A 17,887-nucleotide genomic window follows, 5' to 3' on the forward strand; every position below is an offset into this window, starting at 1 on the left:
GTTTCGCCACGGCCGAGTGCGGGAGCGGGGTCGTGGGCCAGGACTCGTTCTCCGAACCGGCCGACCACTAGGCACCGGGAACAGTGCTCGGCAGTTGGCGTGGATGCAAGTGTGGCCTTGCTGGCTGTAATGGGCCATGCCAACACAATGGTGGCTCCCAGTGGATTCGGGGCAACTGCCGTCGGGCAGGAGGGCCGGCCCGGCCACGGCTAGGTTGTGCCTAGCACTGCGTGAGTGGACAGGGTTGGTAATGCCCGAGGGACCTAGGGCCAAGGGACATTAAGCCTCCGGGGCCACGTCCTTGTGAGCATCAAGCGGGACCTGGGGCGGAGCGCCAAGCACCTACGGGCCTGGAGGATCCCGCCTGACCTGAGCTGCGAGGTCGCCCTTGACTATGCAACCCCTGGGTCCCTGAGGCCTCCTGTCGCCAGCCTGGGCGGGCGGCAGGGCCTTGCTGAAGAGGGCTGACCGCCGAGCAGGGAGCAAGTCGCCAGCACCAGCGAAGCAAAGCCTCAAGAGGCACCCCGTGGCCCCGGCTGCCCTCTAAGGCCATACCACCCTGAACGTGCCCCATCTCGTCTGATCGCGGAAGCTAAGCAGGGTCGGGCCTGGTTAGTACTTGGATGGGAGACCGCCTGGGAATACCGGGTGCTGTAGGCTTTTTGCCTCCCGCTCCGCCTTCTCCTTTAGTCGCCCGCCGCCTCCGCCGCCGCCCCCGCCCCCGCCGAGCAGCGCTGCAGGCCCCACCTCCTCCGGCCCCTCCCACCACAGCGCGCCAGAGGGGGCGCTCCGCGCCGGCCTGGCCGGCCAGGCGGCCAGAAGGCGGCCCTGGAAGGCAGCCGCCACCCCAGCCGCTCCCGTGGTGGCTGGCCCGGACCCAGACTCCGCCGCAGGCCGGGGTGCCGTCCGTGCGGCCCACGAAGCCCTCGACCTGCACTTGGCCGCCCCCACCGGAGCCCAGCCGCGCCGCAGCCCCCTGTCTGCCCGTGTGTATCTCCACAGCTCCCTCCGGAAAAAGCCCACCCTCCGCCGTTTCGCCACGGCCGGGGGCGGGAGCGGGGGCGGGGGCTGGGACCGGTTCGCTGGGCTGGCTAGACACCAGGCGCCGGGTCCTGTGCTCGGCGGGTGGCGTGGGGGCAAGGGTGGCCTTGCTGGGGCTAAGGGGCCGTGCCGGCTCAATGGTGGCTCCCAGTGGGTTAAGGGCCGACTGCCGTCGGGCAGGAGGGCCGGCCAGGCCGTGGCTGGGCTGCGCCTAGCACTGTGTGGATTGACAGGGTGGGGAATGCACAAGGGACCGAGGGCCACAGGCCCTTAAGCCTCCGGGGCCAAGTCCTGTGAGCGTTGAGCGGCTCTGGGGCGGAGGGCCAAGCGCCTACAGGCCTGGAGGGTCCCGCCTGACCTGAGCTGCGAAGTCGCCCACAACTCCACCACCCCCGGGCCCTCGAGGCCTCCTGTCGCTTGCCTGGGCGGACGGCAGGGCCGCGCCGGAGAGGGTTGGCTGCCGGGCTGGCGGTGAGTCGCCAGCACCAGCGAAGCTAAGCCTCAAGAGGCACACCGTGGCCCCCGCTGCATTCTACGGCCACACCTCCCTGAACGCACCACACCTCGTCTGATCTCGGAAGCTAATCAGGGTCTGGCCTGTTTCGTACCTGGATGGGAGACCACATGGGAATACCGAGTGCTGTAGGCTTTTTTGCCTCCCGCTCCGCCTTGACATTTAGTGGCCCGCGGCCGAGGCCGCCTCCGCCCCCGCTGAGCACCGCTGCAGGCCTCACCTCCTCACGTCCCTCCCAACACAGCGCGCCGGAGGGATCGCTCCCCGCCGAGCTGGCTGGACATGCGGCCAGAATGCGGCCCTGGAAGGCAGCCGCCACCCCAGCCGCTCCCGTGGTGGCTGGCCCGGACCCAGACTCCGCCGCAGGCCGGGGTGCCGTCCGTGCGGCCCGCGAGGCCCTCGACCTGCACTTGGCCGCCCCCACCGGAGCCCAGCCGCGCCGCAGCCCCCTGTCTGCCCGTGTGTCTCTCCACAGCTCCCTCCGGAAAAAGCCCCCCCCTCCGCCGTTTCGCCACGGCCGGGGGCGGGAGCGGGGGCGGGGGCCGGGGCCGCTTCTCCGGGCCTGCCGGCCACCAGGGCCGGGGTCCTGTGCTCGGCGGGCGGCGTGGGGGCAAGGGGGGGCCTTGCTGGGGCTAAGGGGCCGTGCCCACTCCATGGTGGCTCCCAGTGGCTTCGGGCCAGCTGCTGCCCGGCCGGAGGGCCGGCCCGGCCGTGGCCGGGCTGCGCCTAACTCCGCGTGGGCGGGCAGGGGGGGATGCCCAAGGGACCGCGGCCGCCGGGCCCTGAAGCCTCCGGGGCCGCGTCCCTGTGAGCGTCGAGCGGGATCTGCGGCGGGGCGCCAAGCGCCGACGGGCCTGGAGCGTCCCGCCCGCCCTGGGCTGCGAGGTGGCCCACCACTCCGCCACCCCCGGGTCCCCGAGGCCTCCTGTCGCCTGCCTGGGCGGGCGGCAGGGCCCTGCCGGAGAGGGCTGGCCGCCGGCATGGCGGTAAGGCGCAGGCGCCAGCGAAGCTGGGCCTCAAGAGGCACCGCGCGGGCCCCTCCTGCGTCTACGGCCATACCACCCTGAACGCGCCCGATCTCGTCTGATCTCGGAAGCTAAGCAGGGTCGGGCCTGGTTAGTACTTGGATGGGAGACCGCCTGGGAATACCGGGTGCTGTAGGCTTTTTGCCTCCCGCTCCGCCTTCTCCTTTAGTCGCCCGCCGCCTCCGCCCCCGCCCCCGCCCCCGCCCCCGCCGGGCACCGCTGCAGGCCCCACCTCCTCCGGCCCCTCCCACCACAGCGCGCCAGAGGGGGCGCTCTCCGCCTGCCTGGCCGGCCAGGCGGCCAGAAGGCGGCCCTGGAAGGCAGCCGCATCCCAGCCGCTCCCGGGGTGGCTGGCCTGAACCCAGACTCCGCCTCAGGCCCGGGTGCCGGCCGTGCGGCCCGCGAGCCCCTTGACCTGCACCTGGCCGCCCCCACTAGCGCCCAGCCCCGGCGCAGCCACCTATCTGCCGGTGTGTCTCTCCACAGCTCCCTCCGGAAAAAGCCCCCCCTCCGCCGTTTCGCCACGGCCGAGTGCGGGAGCGGGGTCGTGGGCCAGGACTCGTTCTCCGAACCGGCCGACCACTAGGCACCGGGAACAGTGCTCGGCAGTTGGCGTGGATGCAAGTGTGGCCTTGCTGGCTGTAATGGGCCATGCCAACACAATGGTGGCTCCCAGTGGATTCGGGGCAACTGCCGTCGGGCAGGAGGGCCGGCCCGGCCACGGCTAGGTTGTGCCTAGCACTGCGTGAGTGGACAGGGTTGGTAATGCCCGAGGGACCTAGGGCCAAGGGACATTAAGCCTCCGGGGCCACGTCCTTGTGAGCATCAAGCGGGACCTGGGGCGGAGCGCCAAGCACCTACGGGCCTGGAGGATCCCGCCTGACCTGAGCTGCGAGGTCGCCCTTGACTATGCAACCCCTGGGTCCCTGAGGCCTCCTGTCGCCAGCCTGGGCGGGCGGCAGGGCCTTGCTGAAGAGGGCTGACCGCCGAGCAGGGAGCAAGTCGCCAGCACCAGCGAAGCAAAGCCTCAAGAGGCACCCCGTGGCCCCGGCTGCCCTCTAAGGCCATACCACCCTGAACGTGCCCCATCTCGTCTGATCGCGGAAGCTAAGCAGGGTCGGGCCTGGTTAGTACTTGGATGGGAGACCGCCTGGGAATACCGGGTGCTGTAGGCTTTTTGCCTCCCGCTCCGCCTTCTCCTTTAGTCGCCCGCCGCCTCCGCCGCCGCCCCCGCCCCCGCCGAGCAGCGCTGCAGGCCCCACCTCCTCCGGCCCCTCCCACCACAGCGCGCCAGAGGGGGCGCTCCGCGCCGGCCTGGCCGGCCAGGCGGCCAGAAGGCGGCCCTGGAAGGCAGCCGCCACCCCAGCCGCTCCCGTGGTGGCTGGCCCGGACCCAGACTCCGCCGCAGGCCGGGGTGCCGTCCGTGCGGCCCACGAAGCCCTCGACCTGCACTTGGCCGCCCCCACCGGAGCCCAGCCGCGCCGCAGCCCCCTGTCTGCCCGTGTGTATCTCCACAGCTCCCTCCGGAAAAAGCCCACCCTCCGCCGTTTCGCCACGGCCGGGGGCGGGAGCGGGGGCGGGGGCTGGGACCGGTTCGCTGGGCTGGCTAGACACCAGGCGCCGGGTCCTGTGCTCGGCGGGTGGCGTGGGGGCAAGGGTGGCCTTGCTGGGGCTAAGGGGCCGTGCCGGCTCAATGGTGGCTCCCAGTGGGTTAAGGGCCGACTGCCGTCGGGCAGGAGGGCCGGCCAGGCCGTGGCTGGGCTGCGCCTAGCACTGTGTGGATTGACAGGGTGGGGAATGCACAAGGGACCGAGGGCCACAGGCCCTTAAGCCTCCGGGGCCAAGTCCTGTGAGCGTTGAGCGGCTCTGGGGCGGAGGGCCAAGCGCCTACAGGCCTGGAGGGTCCCGCCTGACCTGAGCTGCGAAGTCGCCCACAACTCCACCACCCCCGGGCCCTCGAGGCCTCCTGTCGCTTGCCTGGGCGGACGGCAGGGCCGCGCCGGAGAGGGTTGGCTGCCGGGCTGGCGGTGAGTCGCCAGCACCAGCGAAGCTAAGCCTCAAGAGGCACACCGTGGCCCCCGCTGCATTCTACGGCCACACCTCCCTGAACGCACCACACCTCGTCTGATCTCGGAAGCTAATCAGGGTCTGGCCTGTTTCGTACCTGGATGGGAGACCACATGGGAATACCGAGTGCTGTAGGCTTTTTTGCCTCCCGCTCCGCCTTGACATTTAGTGGCCCGCGGCCGAGGCCGCCTCCGCCCCCGCTGAGCACCGCTGCAGGCCTCACCTCCTCACGTCCCTCCCAACACAGCGCGCCGGAGGGATCGCTCCCCGCCGAGCTGGCTGGACATGCGGCCAGAATGCGGCCCTGGAAGGCAGCCGCCACCCCAGCCGCTCCCGTGGTGGCTGGCCCGGACCCAGACTCCGCCGCAGGCCGGGGTGCCGTCCGTGCGGCCCGCGAGGCCCTCGACCTGCACTTGGCCGCCCCCACCGGAGCCCAGCCGCGCCGCAGCCCCCTGTCTGCCCGTGTGTCTCTCCACAGCTCCCTCCGGAAAAAGCCCCCCCCTCCGCCGTTTCGCCACGGCCGGGGGCGGGAGCGGGGGCGGGGGCCGGGGCCGCTTCTCCGGGCCTGCCGGCCACCAGGGCCGGGGTCCTGTGCTCGGCGGGCGGCGTGGGGGCAAGGGGGGGCCTTGCTGGGGCTAAGGGGCCGTGCCCACTCCATGGTGGCTCCCAGTGGCTTCGGGCCAGCTGCTGCCCGGCCGGAGGGCCGGCCCGGCCGTGGCCGGGCTGCGCCTAACTCCGCGTGGGCGGGCAGGGGGGGATGCCCAAGGGACCGCGGCCGCCGGGCCCTGAAGCCTCCGGGGCCGCGTCCCTGTGAGCGTCGAGCGGGATCTGCGGCGGGGCGCCAAGCGCCGACGGGCCTGGAGCGTCCCGCCCGCCCTGGGCTGCGAGGTGGCCCACCACTCCGCCACCCCCGGGTCCCCGAGGCCTCCTGTCGCCTGCCTGGGCGGGCGGCAGGGCCCTGCCGGAGAGGGCTGGCCGCCGGCATGGCGGTAAGGCGCAGGCGCCAGCGAAGCTGGGCCTCAAGAGGCACCGCGCGGGCCCCTCCTGCGTCTACGGCCATACCACCCTGAACGCGCCCGATCTCGTCTGATCTCGGAAGCTAAGCAGGGTCGGGCCTGGTTAGTACTTGGATGGGAGACCGCCTGGGAATACCGGGTGCTGTAGGCTTTTTGCCTCCCGCTCCGCCTTCTCCTTTAGTCGCCCGCCGCCTCCGCCCCCGCCCCCGCCCCCGCCCCCGCCGGGCACCGCTGCAGGCCCCACCTCCTCCGGCCCCTCCCACCACAGCGCGCCAGAGGGGGCGCTCTCCGCCTGCCTGGCCGGCCAGGCGGCCAGAAGGCGGCCCTGGAAGGCAGCCGCATCCCAGCCGCTCCCGGGGTGGCTGGCCTGAACCCAGACTCCGCCTCAGGCCCGGGTGCCGGCCGTGCGGCCCGCGAGCCCCTTGACCTGCACCTGGCCGCCCCCACTAGCGCCCAGCCCCGGCGCAGCCACCTATCTGCCGGTGTGTCTCTCCACAGCTCCCTCCGGAAAAAGCCCCCCCTCCGCCGTTTCGCCACGGCCGAGTGCGGGAGCGGGGTCGTGGGCCAGGACTCGTTCTCCGAACCGGCCGACCACTAGGCACCGGGAACAGTGCTCGGCAGTTGGCGTGGATGCAAGTGTGGCCTTGCTGGCTGTAATGGGCCATGCCAACACAATGGTGGCTCCCAGTGGATTCGGGGCAACTGCCGTCGGGCAGGAGGGCCGGCCCGGCCACGGCTAGGTTGTGCCTAGCACTGCGTGAGTGGACAGGGTTGGTAATGCCCGAGGGACCTAGGGCCAAGGGACATTAAGCCTCCGGGGCCACGTCCTTGTGAGCATCAAGCGGGACCTGGGGCGGAGCGCCAAGCACCTACGGGCCTGGAGGATCCCGCCTGACCTGAGCTGCGAGGTCGCCCTTGACTATGCAACCCCTGGGTCCCTGAGGCCTCCTGTCGCCAGCCTGGGCGGGCGGCAGGGCCTTGCTGAAGAGGGCTGACCGCCGAGCAGGGAGCAAGTCGCCAGCACCAGCGAAGCAAAGCCTCAAGAGGCACCCCGTGGCCCCGGCTGCCCTCTAAGGCCATACCACCCTGAACGTGCCCCATCTCGTCTGATCGCGGAAGCTAAGCAGGGTCGGGCCTGGTTAGTACTTGGATGGGAGACCGCCTGGGAATACCGGGTGCTGTAGGCTTTTTGCCTCCCGCTCCGCCTTCTCCTTTAGTCGCCCGCCGCCTCCGCCGCCGCCCCCGCCCCCGCCGAGCAGCGCTGCAGGCCCCACCTCCTCCGGCCCCTCCCACCACAGCGCGCCAGAGGGGGCGCTCCGCGCCGGCCTGGCCGGCCAGGCGGCCAGAAGGCGGCCCTGGAAGGCAGCCGCCACCCCAGCCGCTCCCGTGGTGGCTGGCCCGGACCCAGACTCCGCCGCAGGCCGGGGTGCCGTCCGTGCGGCCCACGAAGCCCTCGACCTGCACTTGGCCGCCCCCACCGGAGCCCAGCCGCGCCGCAGCCCCCTGTCTGCCCGTGTGTATCTCCACAGCTCCCTCCGGAAAAAGCCCACCCTCCGCCGTTTCGCCACGGCCGGGGGCGGGAGCGGGGGCGGGGGCTGGGACCGGTTCGCTGGGCTGGCTAGACACCAGGCGCCGGGTCCTGTGCTCGGCGGGTGGCGTGGGGGCAAGGGTGGCCTTGCTGGGGCTAAGGGGCCGTGCCGGCTCAATGGTGGCTCCCAGTGGGTTAAGGGCCGACTGCCGTCGGGCAGGAGGGCCGGCCAGGCCGTGGCTGGGCTGCGCCTAGCACTGTGTGGATTGACAGGGTGGGGAATGCACAAGGGACCGAGGGCCACAGGCCCTTAAGCCTCCGGGGCCAAGTCCTGTGAGCGTTGAGCGGCTCTGGGGCGGAGGGCCAAGCGCCTACAGGCCTGGAGGGTCCCGCCTGACCTGAGCTGCGAAGTCGCCCACAACTCCACCACCCCCGGGCCCTCGAGGCCTCCTGTCGCTTGCCTGGGCGGACGGCAGGGCCGCGCCGGAGAGGGTTGGCTGCCGGGCTGGCGGTGAGTCGCCAGCACCAGCGAAGCTAAGCCTCAAGAGGCACACCGTGGCCCCCGCTGCATTCTACGGCCACACCTCCCTGAACGCACCACACCTCGTCTGATCTCGGAAGCTAATCAGGGTCTGGCCTGTTTCGTACCTGGATGGGAGACCACATGGGAATACCGAGTGCTGTAGGCTTTTTTGCCTCCCGCTCCGCCTTGACATTTAGTGGCCCGCGGCCGAGGCCGCCTCCGCCCCCGCTGAGCACCGCTGCAGGCCTCACCTCCTCACGTCCCTCCCAACACAGCGCGCCGGAGGGATCGCTCCCCGCCGAGCTGGCTGGACATGCGGCCAGAATGCGGCCCTGGAAGGCAGCCGCCACCCCAGCCGCTCCCGTGGTGGCTGGCCCGGACCCAGACTCCGCCGCAGGCCGGGGTGCCGTCCGTGCGGCCCGCGAGGCCCTCGACCTGCACTTGGCCGCCCCCACCGGAGCCCAGCCGCGCCGCAGCCCCCTGTCTGCCCGTGTGTCTCTCCACAGCTCCCTCCGGAAAAAGCCCCCCCCTCCGCCGTTTCGCCACGGCCGGGGGCGGGAGCGGGGGCGGGGGCCGGGGCCGCTTCTCCGGGCCTGCCGGCCACCAGGGCCGGGGTCCTGTGCTCGGCGGGCGGCGTGGGGGCAAGGGGGGGCCTTGCTGGGGCTAAGGGGCCGTGCCCACTCCATGGTGGCTCCCAGTGGCTTCGGGCCAGCTGCTGCCCGGCCGGAGGGCCGGCCCGGCCGTGGCCGGGCTGCGCCTAACTCCGCGTGGGCGGGCAGGGGGGGATGCCCAAGGGACCGCGGCCGCCGGGCCCTGAAGCCTCCGGGGCCGCGTCCCTGTGAGCGTCGAGCGGGATCTGCGGCGGGGCGCCAAGCGCCGACGGGCCTGGAGCGTCCCGCCCGCCCTGGGCTGCGAGGTGGCCCACCACTCCGCCACCCCCGGGTCCCCGAGGCCTCCTGTCGCCTGCCTGGGCGGGCGGCAGGGCCCTGCCGGAGAGGGCTGGCCGCCGGCATGGCGGTAAGGCGCAGGCGCCAGCGAAGCTGGGCCTCAAGAGGCACCGCGCGGGCCCCTCCTGCGTCTACGGCCATACCACCCTGAACGCGCCCGATCTCGTCTGATCTCGGAAGCTAAGCAGGGTCGGGCCTGGTTAGTACTTGGATGGGAGACCGCCTGGGAATACCGGGTGCTGTAGGCTTTTTGCCTCCCGCTCCGCCTTCTCCTTTAGTCGCCCGCCGCCTCCGCCCCCGCCCCCGCCCCCGCCCCCGCCGGGCACCGCTGCAGGCCCCACCTCCTCCGGCCCCTCCCACCACAGCGCGCCAGAGGGGGCGCTCTCCGCCTGCCTGGCCGGCCAGGCGGCCAGAAGGCGGCCCTGGAAGGCAGCCGCATCCCAGCCGCTCCCGGGGTGGCTGGCCTGAACCCAGACTCCGCCTCAGGCCCGGGTGCCGGCCGTGCGGCCCGCGAGCCCCTTGACCTGCACCTGGCCGCCCCCACTAGCGCCCAGCCCCGGCGCAGCCACCTATCTGCCGGTGTGTCTCTCCACAGCTCCCTCCGGAAAAAGCCCCCCCTCCGCCGTTTCGCCACGGCCGAGTGCGGGAGCGGGGTCGTGGGCCAGGACTCGTTCTCCGAACCGGCCGACCACTAGGCACCGGGAACAGTGCTCGGCAGTTGGCGTGGATGCAAGTGTGGCCTTGCTGGCTGTAATGGGCCATGCCAACACAATGGTGGCTCCCAGTGGATTCGGGGCAACTGCCGTCGGGCAGGAGGGCCGGCCCGGCCACGGCTAGGTTGTGCCTAGCACTGCGTGAGTGGACAGGGTTGGTAATGCCCGAGGGACCTAGGGCCAAGGGACATTAAGCCTCCGGGGCCACGTCCTTGTGAGCATCAAGCGGGACCTGGGGCGGAGCGCCAAGCACCTACGGGCCTGGAGGATCCCGCCTGACCTGAGCTGCGAGGTCGCCCTTGACTATGCAACCCCTGGGTCCCTGAGGCCTCCTGTCGCCAGCCTGGGCGGGCGGCAGGGCCTTGCTGAAGAGGGCTGACCGCCGAGCAGGGAGCAAGTCGCCAGCACCAGCGAAGCAAAGCCTCAAGAGGCACCCCGTGGCCCCGGCTGCCCTCTAAGGCCATACCACCCTGAACGTGCCCCATCTCGTCTGATCGCGGAAGCTAAGCAGGGTCGGGCCTGGTTAGTACTTGGATGGGAGACCGCCTGGGAATACCGGGTGCTGTAGGCTTTTTGCCTCCCGCTCCGCCTTCTCCTTTAGTCGCCCGCCGCCTCCGCCGCCGCCCCCGCCCCCGCCGAGCAGCGCTGCAGGCCCCACCTCCTCCGGCCCCTCCCACCACAGCGCGCCAGAGGGGGCGCTCCGCGCCGGCCTGGCCGGCCAGGCGGCCAGAAGGCGGCCCTGGAAGGCAGCCGCCACCCCAGCCGCTCCCGTGGTGGCTGGCCCGGACCCAGACTCCGCCGCAGGCCGGGGTGCCGTCCGTGCGGCCCACGAAGCCCTCGACCTGCACTTGGCCGCCCCCACCGGAGCCCAGCCGCGCCGCAGCCCCCTGTCTGCCCGTGTGTATCTCCACAGCTCCCTCCGGAAAAAGCCCACCCTCCGCCGTTTCGCCACGGCCGGGGGCGGGAGCGGGGGCGGGGGCTGGGACCGGTTCGCTGGGCTGGCTAGACACCAGGCGCCGGGTCCTGTGCTCGGCGGGTGGCGTGGGGGCAAGGGTGGCCTTGCTGGGGCTAAGGGGCCGTGCCGGCTCAATGGTGGCTCCCAGTGGGTTAAGGGCCGACTGCCGTCGGGCAGGAGGGCCGGCCAGGCCGTGGCTGGGCTGCGCCTAGCACTGTGTGGATTGACAGGGTGGGGAATGCACAAGGGACCGAGGGCCACAGGCCCTTAAGCCTCCGGGGCCAAGTCCTGTGAGCGTTGAGCGGCTCTGGGGCGGAGGGCCAAGCGCCTACAGGCCTGGAGGGTCGCGCCTGACCTGAGCTGCGAAGTCGCCCACAACTCCACCACCCCCGGGCCCTCGAGGCCTCCTGTCGCTTGCCTGGGCGGACGGCAGGGCCGCGCCGGAGAGGGTTGGCTGCCGGGCTGGCGGTGAGTCGCCAGCACCAGCGAAGCTAAGCCTCAAGAGGCACACCGTGGCCCCCGCTGCATTCTACGGCCACACCTCCCTGAACGCACCACACCTCGTCTGATCTCGGAAGCTAATCAGGGTCTGGCCTGTTTCGTACCTGGATGGGAGACCACATGGGAATACCGAGTGCTGTAGGCTTTTTTGCCTCCCGCTCCGCCTTGACATTTAGTGGCCCGCGGCCGAGGCCGCCTCCGCCCCCGCTGAGCACCGCTGCAGGCCTCACCTCCTCACGTCCCTCCCAACACAGCGCGCCGGAGGGATCGCTCCCCGCCGAGCTGGCTGGACATGCGGCCAGAATGCGGCCCTGGAAGGCAGCCGCCACCCCAGCCGCTCCCGTGGTGGCTGGCCCGGACCCAGACTCCGCCGCAGGCCGGGGTGCCGTCCGTGCGGCCCGCGAGGCCCTCGACCTGCACTTGGCCGCCCCCACCGGAGCCCAGCCGCGCCGCAGCCCCCTGTCTGCCCGTGTGTCTCTCCACAGCTCCCTCCGGAAAAAGCCCCCCCCTCCGCCGTTTCGCCACGGCCGGGGGCGGGAGCGGGGGCGGGGGCCGGGGCCGCTTCTCCGGGCCTGCCGGCCACCAGGGCCGGGGTCCTGTGCTCGGCGGGCGGCGTGGGGGCAAGGGGGGGCCTTGCTGGGGCTAAGGGGCCGTGCCCACTCCATGGTGGCTCCCAGTGGCTTCGGGCCAGCTGCTGCCCGGCCGGAGGGCCGGCCCGGCCGTGGCCGGGCTGCGCCTAACTCCGCGTGGGCGGGCAGGGGGGGATGCCCAAGGGACCGCGGCCGCCGGGCCCTGAAGCCTCCGGGGCCGCGTCCCTGTGAGCGTCGAGCGGGATCTGCGGCGGGGCGCCAAGCGCCGACGGGCCTGGAGCGTCCCGCCCGCCCTGGGCTGCGAGGTGGCCCACCACTCCGCCACCCCCGGGTCCCCGAGGCCTCCTGTCGCCTGCCTGGGCGGGCGGCAGGGCCCTGCCGGAGAGGGCTGGCCGCCGGCATGGCGGTAAGGCGCAGGCGCCAGCGAAGCTGGGCCTCAAGAGGCACCGCGCGGGCCCCTCCTGCGTCTACGGCCATACCACCCTGAACGCGCCCGATCTCGTCTGATCTCGGAAGCTAAGCAGGGTCGGGCCTGGTTAGTACTTGGATGGGAGACCGCCTGGGAATACCGGGTGCTGTAGGCTTTTTGCCTCCCGCTCCGCCTTCTCCTTTAGTCGCCCGCCGCCTCCGCCCCCGCCCCCGCCCCCGCCCCCGCCGGGCACCGCTGCAGGCCCCACCTCCTCCGGCCCCTCCCACCACAGCGCGCCAGAGGGGGCGCTCTCCGCCTGCCTGGCCGGCCAGGCGGCCAGAAGGCGGCCCTGGAAGGCAGCCGCATCCCAGCCGCTCCCGGGGTGGCTGGCCTGAACCCAGACTCCGCCTCAGGCCCGGGTGCCGGCCGTGCGGCCCGCGAGCCCCTTGACCTGCACCTGGCCGCCCCCACTAGCGCCCAGCCCCGGCGCAGCCACCTATCTGCCGGTGTGTCTCTCCACAGCTCCCTCCGGAAAAAGCCCCCCCTCCGCCGTTTCGCCACGGCCGAGTGCGGGAGCGGGGTCGTGGGCCAGGACTCGTTCTCCGAACCGGCCGACCACTAGGCACCGGGAACAGTGCTCGGCAGTTGGCGTGGATGCAAGTGTGGCCTTGCTGGCTGTAATGGGCCATGCCAACACAATGGTGGCTCCCAGTGGATTCGGGGCAACTGCCGTCGGGCAGGAGGGCCGGCCCGGCCACGGCTAGGTTGTGCCTAGCACTGCGTGAGTGGACAGGGTTGGTAATGCCCGAGGGACCTAGGGCCAAGGGACATTAAGCCTCCGGGGCCACGTCCTTGTGAGCATCAAGCGGGACCTGGGGCGGAGCGCCAAGCACCTACGGGCCTGGAGGATCCCGCCTGACCTGAGCTGCGAGGTCGCCCTTGACTATGCAACCCCTGGGTCCCTGAGGCCTCCTGTCGCCAGCCTGGGCGGGCGGCAGGGCCTTGCTGAAGAGGGCTGACCGCCGAGCAGGGAGCAAGTCGCCAGCACCAGCGAAGCAAAGCCTCAAGAGGCACCCCGTGGCCCCGGCTGCCCTCTAAGGCCATACCACCCTGAACGTGCCCCATCTCGTCTGATCGCGGAAGCTAAGCAGGGTCGGGCCTGGTTAGTACTTGGATGGGAGACCGCCTGGGAATACCGGGTGCTGTAGGCTTTTTGCCTCCCGCTCCGCCTTCTCCTTTAGTCGCCCGCCGCCTCCGCCGCCGCCCCCGCCCCCGCCGAGCAGCGCTGCAGGCCCCACCTCCTCCGGCCCCTCCCACCACAGCGCGCCAGAGGGGGCGCTCCGCGCCGGCCTGGCCGGCCAGGCGGCCAGAAGGCGGCCCTGGAAGGCAGCCGCCACCCCAGCCGCTCCCGTGGTGGCTGGCCCGGACCCAGACTCCGCCGCAGGCCGGGGTGCCGTCCGTGCGGCCCACGAAGCCCTCGACCTGCACTTGGCCGCCCCCACCGGAGCCCAGCCGCGCCGCAGCCCCCTGTCTGCCCGTGTGTATCTCCACAGCTCCCTCCGGAAAAAGCCCACCCTCCGCCGTTTCGCCACGGCCGGGGGCGGGAGCGGGGGCGGGGGCTGGGACCGGTTCGCTGGGCTGGCTAGACACCAGGCGCCGGGTCCTGTGCTCGGCGGGTGGCGTGGGGGCAAGGGTGGCCTTGCTGGGGCTAAGGGGCCGTGCCGGCTCAATGGTGGCTCCCAGTGGGTTAAGGGCCGACTGCCGTCGGGCAGGAGGGCCGGCCAGGCCGTGGCTGGGCTGCGCCTAGCACTGTGTGGATTGACAGGGTGGGGAATGCACAAGGGACCGAGGGCCACAGGCCCTTAAGCCTCCGGGGCCAAGTCCTGTGAGCGTTGAGCGGCTCTGGGGCGGAGGGCCAAGCGCCTACAGGCCTGGAGGGTCCCGCCTGACCTGAGCTGCGAAGTCGCCCACAACTCCACCACCCCCGGGCCCTCGAGGCCTCCTGTCGCTTGCCTGGGCGGACGGCAGGGCCGCGCCGGAGAGGGTTGGCTGCCGGGCTGGCGGTGAGTCGCCAGCACCAGCGAAGCTAAGCCTCAAGAGGCACACCGTGGCCCCCGCTGCATTCTACGGCCACACCTCCCTGAACGCACCACACCTCGTCTGATCTCGGAAGCTAATCAGGGTCTGGCCTGTTTCGTACCTGGATGGGAGACCACATGGGAATACCGAGTGCTGTAGGCTTTTTTGCCTCCCGCTCCGCCTTGACATTTAGTGGCCCGCGGCCGAGGCCGCCTCCGCCCCCGCTGAGCACCGCTGCAGGCCTCACCTCCTCACGTCCCTCCCAACACAGCGCGCCGGAGGGATCGCTCCCCGCCGAGCTGGCTGGACATGCGGCCAGAATGCGGCCCTGGAAGGCAGCCGCCACCCCAGCCGCTCCCGTGGTGGCTGGCCCGGACCCAGACTCCGCCGCAGGCCGGGGTGCCGTCCGTGCGGCCCGCGAGGCCCTCGACCTGCACTTGGCCGCCCCCACCGGAGCCCAGCCGCGCCGCAGCCCCCTGTCTGCCCGTGTGTCTCTCCACAGCTCCCTCCGGAAAAAGCCCCCCCCTCCGCCGTTTCGCCACGGCCGGGGGCGGGAGCGGGGGCGGGGGCCGGGGCCGCTTCTCCGGGCCTGCCGGCCACCAGGGCCGGGGTCCTGTGCTCGGCGGGCGGCGTGGGGGCAAGGGGGGGCCTTGCTGGGGCTAAGGGGCCGTGCCCACTCCATGGTGGCTCCCAGTGGCTTCGGGCCAGCTGCTGCCCGGCCGGAGGGCCGGCCCGGCCGTGGCCGGGCTGCGCCTAACTCCGCGTGGGCGGGCAGGGGGGGATGCCCAAGGGACCGCGGCCGCCGGGCCCTGAAGCCTCCGGGGCCGCGTCCCTGTGAGCGTCGAGCGGGATCTGCGGCGGGGCGCCAAGCGCCGACGGGCCTGGAGCGTCCCGCCCGCCCTGGGCTGCGAGGTGGCCCACCACTCCGCCACCCCCGGGTCCCCGAGGCCTCCTGTCGCCTGCCTGGGCGGGCGGCAGGGCCCTGCCGGAGAGGGCTGGCCGCCGGCATGGCGGTAAGGCGCAGGCGCCAGCGAAGCTGGGCCTCAAGAGGCACCGCGCGGGCCCCTCCTGCGTCTACGGCCATACCACCCTGAACGCGCCCGATCTCGTCTGATCTCGGAAGCTAAGCAGGGTCGGGCCTGGTTAGTACTTGGATGGGAGACCGCCTGGGAATACCGGGTGCTGTAGGCTTTTTGCCTCCCGCTCCGCCTTCTCCTTTAGTCGCCCGCCGCCTCCGCCCCCGCCCCCGCCCCCGCCCCCGCCGGGCACCGCTGCAGGCCCCACCTCCTCCGGCCCCTCCCACCACAGCGCGCCAGAGGGGGCGCTCTCCGCCTGCCTGGCCGGCCAGGCGGCCAGAAGGCGGCCCTGGAAGGCAGCCGCATCCCAGCCGCTCCCGGGGTGGCTGGCCTGAACCCAGACTCCGCCTCAGGCCCGGGTGCCGGCCGTGCGGCCCGCGAGCCCCTTGACCTGCACCTGGCCGCCCCCACTAGCGCCCAGCCCCGGCGCAGCCACCTATCTGCCGGTGTGTCTCTCCACAGCTCCCTCCGGAAAAAGCCCCCCCTCCGCCGTTTCGCCACGGCCGAGTGCGGGAGCGGGGTCGTGGGCCAGGACTCGTTCTCCGAACCGGCCGACCACTAGGCACCGGGAACAGTGCTCGGCAGTTGGCGTGGATGCAAGTGTGGCCTTGCTGGCTGTAATGGGCCATGCCAACACAATGGTGGCTCCCAGTGGATTCGGGGCAACTGCCGTCGGGCAGGAGGGCCGGCCCGGCCACGGCTAGGTTGTGCCTAGCACTGCGTGAGTGGACAGGGTTGGTAATGCCCGAGGGACCTAGGGCCAAGGGACATTAAGCCTCCGGGGCCACGTCCTTGTGAGCATCAAGCGGGACCTGGGGCGGAGCGCCAAGCACCTACGGGCCTGGAGGATCCCGCCTGACCTGAGCTGCGAGGTCGCCCTTGACTATGCAACCCCTGGGTCCCTGAGGCCTCCTGTCGCCAGCCTGGGCGGGCGGCAGGGCCTTGCTGAAGAGGGCTGACCGCCGAGCAGGGAGCAAGTCGCCAGCACCAGCGAAGCAAAGCCTCAAGAGGCACCCCGTGGCCCCGGCTGCCCTCTAAGGCCATACCACCCTGAACGCGCCCCATCTCGTCTGATCGCGGAAGCTAAGCAGGGTCGGGCCTGGTTAGTACTTGGATGGGAGACCGCCTGGGAATACCGGGTGCTGTAGGCTTTTTGCCTCCCGCTCCGCCTTCTCCTTTAGTCGCCCGCCGCCTCCGCCGCCGCCCCCGCCCCCGCCGAGCAGCGCTGCAGGCCCCACCTCCTCCGGCCCCTCCCACCACAGCGCGCCAGAGGGGGCGCTCCGCGCCGGCCTGGCCGGCCAGGCGGCCAGAAGGCGGCCCTGGAAGGCAGCCGCCACCCCAGCCGCTCCCGTGGTGGCTGGCCCGGACCCAGACTCCGCCGCAGGCCGGGGTGCCGTCCGTGCGGCCCACGAAGCCCTCGACCTGCACTTGGCCGCCCCCACCGGAGCCCAGCCGCGCCGCAGCCCCCTGTCTGCCCGTGTGTATCTCCACAGCTCCCTCCGGAAAAAGCCCACCCTCCGCCGTTTCGCCACGGCCGGGGGCGGGAGCGGGGGCGGGGGCTGGGACCGGTTCGCTGGGCTGGCTAGACACCAGGCGCCGGGTCCTGTGCTCGGCGGGTGGCGTGGGGGCAAGGGTGGCCTTGCTGGGGCTAAGGGGCCGTGCCGGCTCAATGGTGGCTCCCAGTGGGTTAAGGGCCGACTGCCGTCGGGCAGGAGGGCCGGCCAGGCCGTGGCTGGGCTGCGCCTAGCACTGTGTGGATTGACAGGGTGGGGAATGCACAAGGGACCGAGGGCCACAGGCCCTTAAGCCTCCGGGGCCAAGTCCTGTGAGCGTTGAGCGGCTCTGGGGCGGAGGGCCAAGCGCCTACAGGCCTGGAGGGTCCCGCCTGACCTGAGCTGCGAAGTCGCCCACAACTCCACCACCCCCGGGCCCTCGAGGCCTCCTGTCGCTTGCCTGGGCGGACGGCAGGGCCGCGCCGGAGAGGGTTGGCTGCCGGGCTGGCGGTGAGTCGCCAGCACCAGCGAAGCTAAGCCTCAAGAGGCACACCGTGGCCCCCGCTGCATTCTACGGCCACACCTCCCTGAACGCACCACACCTCGTCTGATCTCGGAAGCTAATCAGGGTCTGGCCTGTTTCGTACCTGGATGGGAGACCACATGGGAATACCGAGTGCTGTAGGCTTTTTTGCCTCCCGCTCCGCCTTGACATTTAGTGGCCCGCGGCCGAGGCCGCCTCCGCCCCCGCTGAGCACCGCTGCAGGCCTCACCTCCTCACGTCCCTCCCAACACAGCGCGCCGGAGGGATCGCTCCCCGCCGAGCTGGCTGGACATGCAGCCAGAATGCGGCCCTGGAAGGCAGCCGCCACCCCAGCCGCTCCCGTGGTGGCTGGCCCGGACCCAGACTCCGCCGCAGGCCGGGGTGCCGTCCGTGCGGCCCGCGAGGCCCTCGACCTGCACTTGGCCGCCCCCACCGGAGCCCAGCCGCGCCGCAGCCCCCTGTCTGCCCGTGTGTCTCTCCACAGCTCCCTCCGGAAAAAGCCCCCCCCTCCGCCGTTTCGCCACGGCCGGGGGCGGGAGCGGGGGCGGGGGCCGGGGCCGCTTCTCCGGGCCTGCCGGCCACCAGGGCCGGGGTCCTGTGCTCGGCGGGCGGCGTGGGGGCAAGGGGGGGCCTTGCTGGGGCTAAGGGGCCGTGCCCACTCCATGGTGGCTCCCAGTGGCTTCGGGCCAGCTGCTGCCCGGCCGGAGGGCCGGCCCGGCCGTGGCCGGGCTGCGCCTAACTCCGCGTGGGCGGGCAGGGGGGGATGCCCAAGGGACCGCGGCCGCCGGGCCCTGAAGCCTCCGGGGCCGCGTCCCTGTGAGCGTCGAGCGGGATCTGCGGCGGGGCGCCAAGCGCCGACGGGCCTG

General features: G+C 72.5%; 5 non-coding genes and 12 pseudogenes across 5 annotated transcripts; all 17 read left to right on the plus strand.

Moving 5' to 3' along the window:
• The first annotated feature begins 541 nt into the window (after positions 1–541).
• Positions 542–660, plus strand: LOC133083163 (5S ribosomal RNA; annotated as a pseudogene).
• A 911-nt stretch (positions 661–1,571) lies between these two features.
• On the plus strand, positions 1,572–1,690 carry LOC133083233 (5S ribosomal RNA; annotated as a pseudogene).
• Positions 1,691–2,600: 910 nt separating this feature from the next.
• LOC133083044 (5S ribosomal RNA) lies at positions 2,601–2,719 on the plus strand. The gene has a single exon (XR_009699109.1). It is a non-coding gene; the product is annotated as a 5S ribosomal RNA (ribosomal RNA).
• Positions 2,720–3,636: 917 nt separating this feature from the next.
• LOC133083165 (5S ribosomal RNA) lies at positions 3,637–3,755 on the plus strand (annotated as a pseudogene).
• Positions 3,756–4,666: 911 nt separating this feature from the next.
• LOC133083234 (5S ribosomal RNA) lies at positions 4,667–4,785 on the plus strand (annotated as a pseudogene).
• A 910-nt stretch (positions 4,786–5,695) lies between these two features.
• LOC133083045 (5S ribosomal RNA) lies at positions 5,696–5,814 on the plus strand. Its single transcript, XR_009699110.1, has one exon. It is a non-coding gene; the product is annotated as a 5S ribosomal RNA (ribosomal RNA).
• A 917-nt stretch (positions 5,815–6,731) lies between these two features.
• Positions 6,732–6,850, plus strand: LOC133083166 (5S ribosomal RNA; annotated as a pseudogene).
• A 911-nt stretch (positions 6,851–7,761) lies between these two features.
• Positions 7,762–7,880, plus strand: LOC133083235 (5S ribosomal RNA; annotated as a pseudogene).
• Positions 7,881–8,790: 910 nt separating this feature from the next.
• Positions 8,791–8,909, plus strand: LOC133083046 (5S ribosomal RNA). Its single transcript, XR_009699111.1, has one exon. It is a non-coding gene; the product is annotated as a 5S ribosomal RNA (ribosomal RNA).
• A 917-nt stretch (positions 8,910–9,826) lies between these two features.
• Positions 9,827–9,945, plus strand: LOC133083167 (5S ribosomal RNA; annotated as a pseudogene).
• Positions 9,946–10,856: 911 nt separating this feature from the next.
• LOC133083236 (5S ribosomal RNA) lies at positions 10,857–10,975 on the plus strand (annotated as a pseudogene).
• Positions 10,976–11,885: 910 nt separating this feature from the next.
• Positions 11,886–12,004, plus strand: LOC133083047 (5S ribosomal RNA). The gene has a single exon (XR_009699112.1). It is a non-coding gene; the product is annotated as a 5S ribosomal RNA (ribosomal RNA).
• A 917-nt stretch (positions 12,005–12,921) lies between these two features.
• LOC133083168 (5S ribosomal RNA) lies at positions 12,922–13,040 on the plus strand (annotated as a pseudogene).
• A 911-nt stretch (positions 13,041–13,951) lies between these two features.
• On the plus strand, positions 13,952–14,070 carry LOC133083237 (5S ribosomal RNA; annotated as a pseudogene).
• Positions 14,071–14,980: 910 nt separating this feature from the next.
• Positions 14,981–15,099, plus strand: LOC133083048 (5S ribosomal RNA). The gene has a single exon (XR_009699113.1). It is a non-coding gene; the product is annotated as a 5S ribosomal RNA (ribosomal RNA).
• Positions 15,100–16,016: 917 nt separating this feature from the next.
• On the plus strand, positions 16,017–16,135 carry LOC133083123 (5S ribosomal RNA; annotated as a pseudogene).
• Positions 16,136–17,046: 911 nt separating this feature from the next.
• LOC133083238 (5S ribosomal RNA) lies at positions 17,047–17,165 on the plus strand (annotated as a pseudogene).
• Positions 17,166–17,887: the final 722 nt, after the last annotated feature.

Source organism: Eubalaena glacialis, unplaced genomic scaffold (genome assembly GCF_028564815.1).
Source record: "Eubalaena glacialis isolate mEubGla1 unplaced genomic scaffold, mEubGla1.1.hap2.+ XY scaffold_248_1, whole genome shotgun sequence".
Lineage (NCBI taxonomy): Eukaryota > Metazoa > Chordata > Mammalia > Artiodactyla > Balaenidae > Eubalaena > Eubalaena glacialis.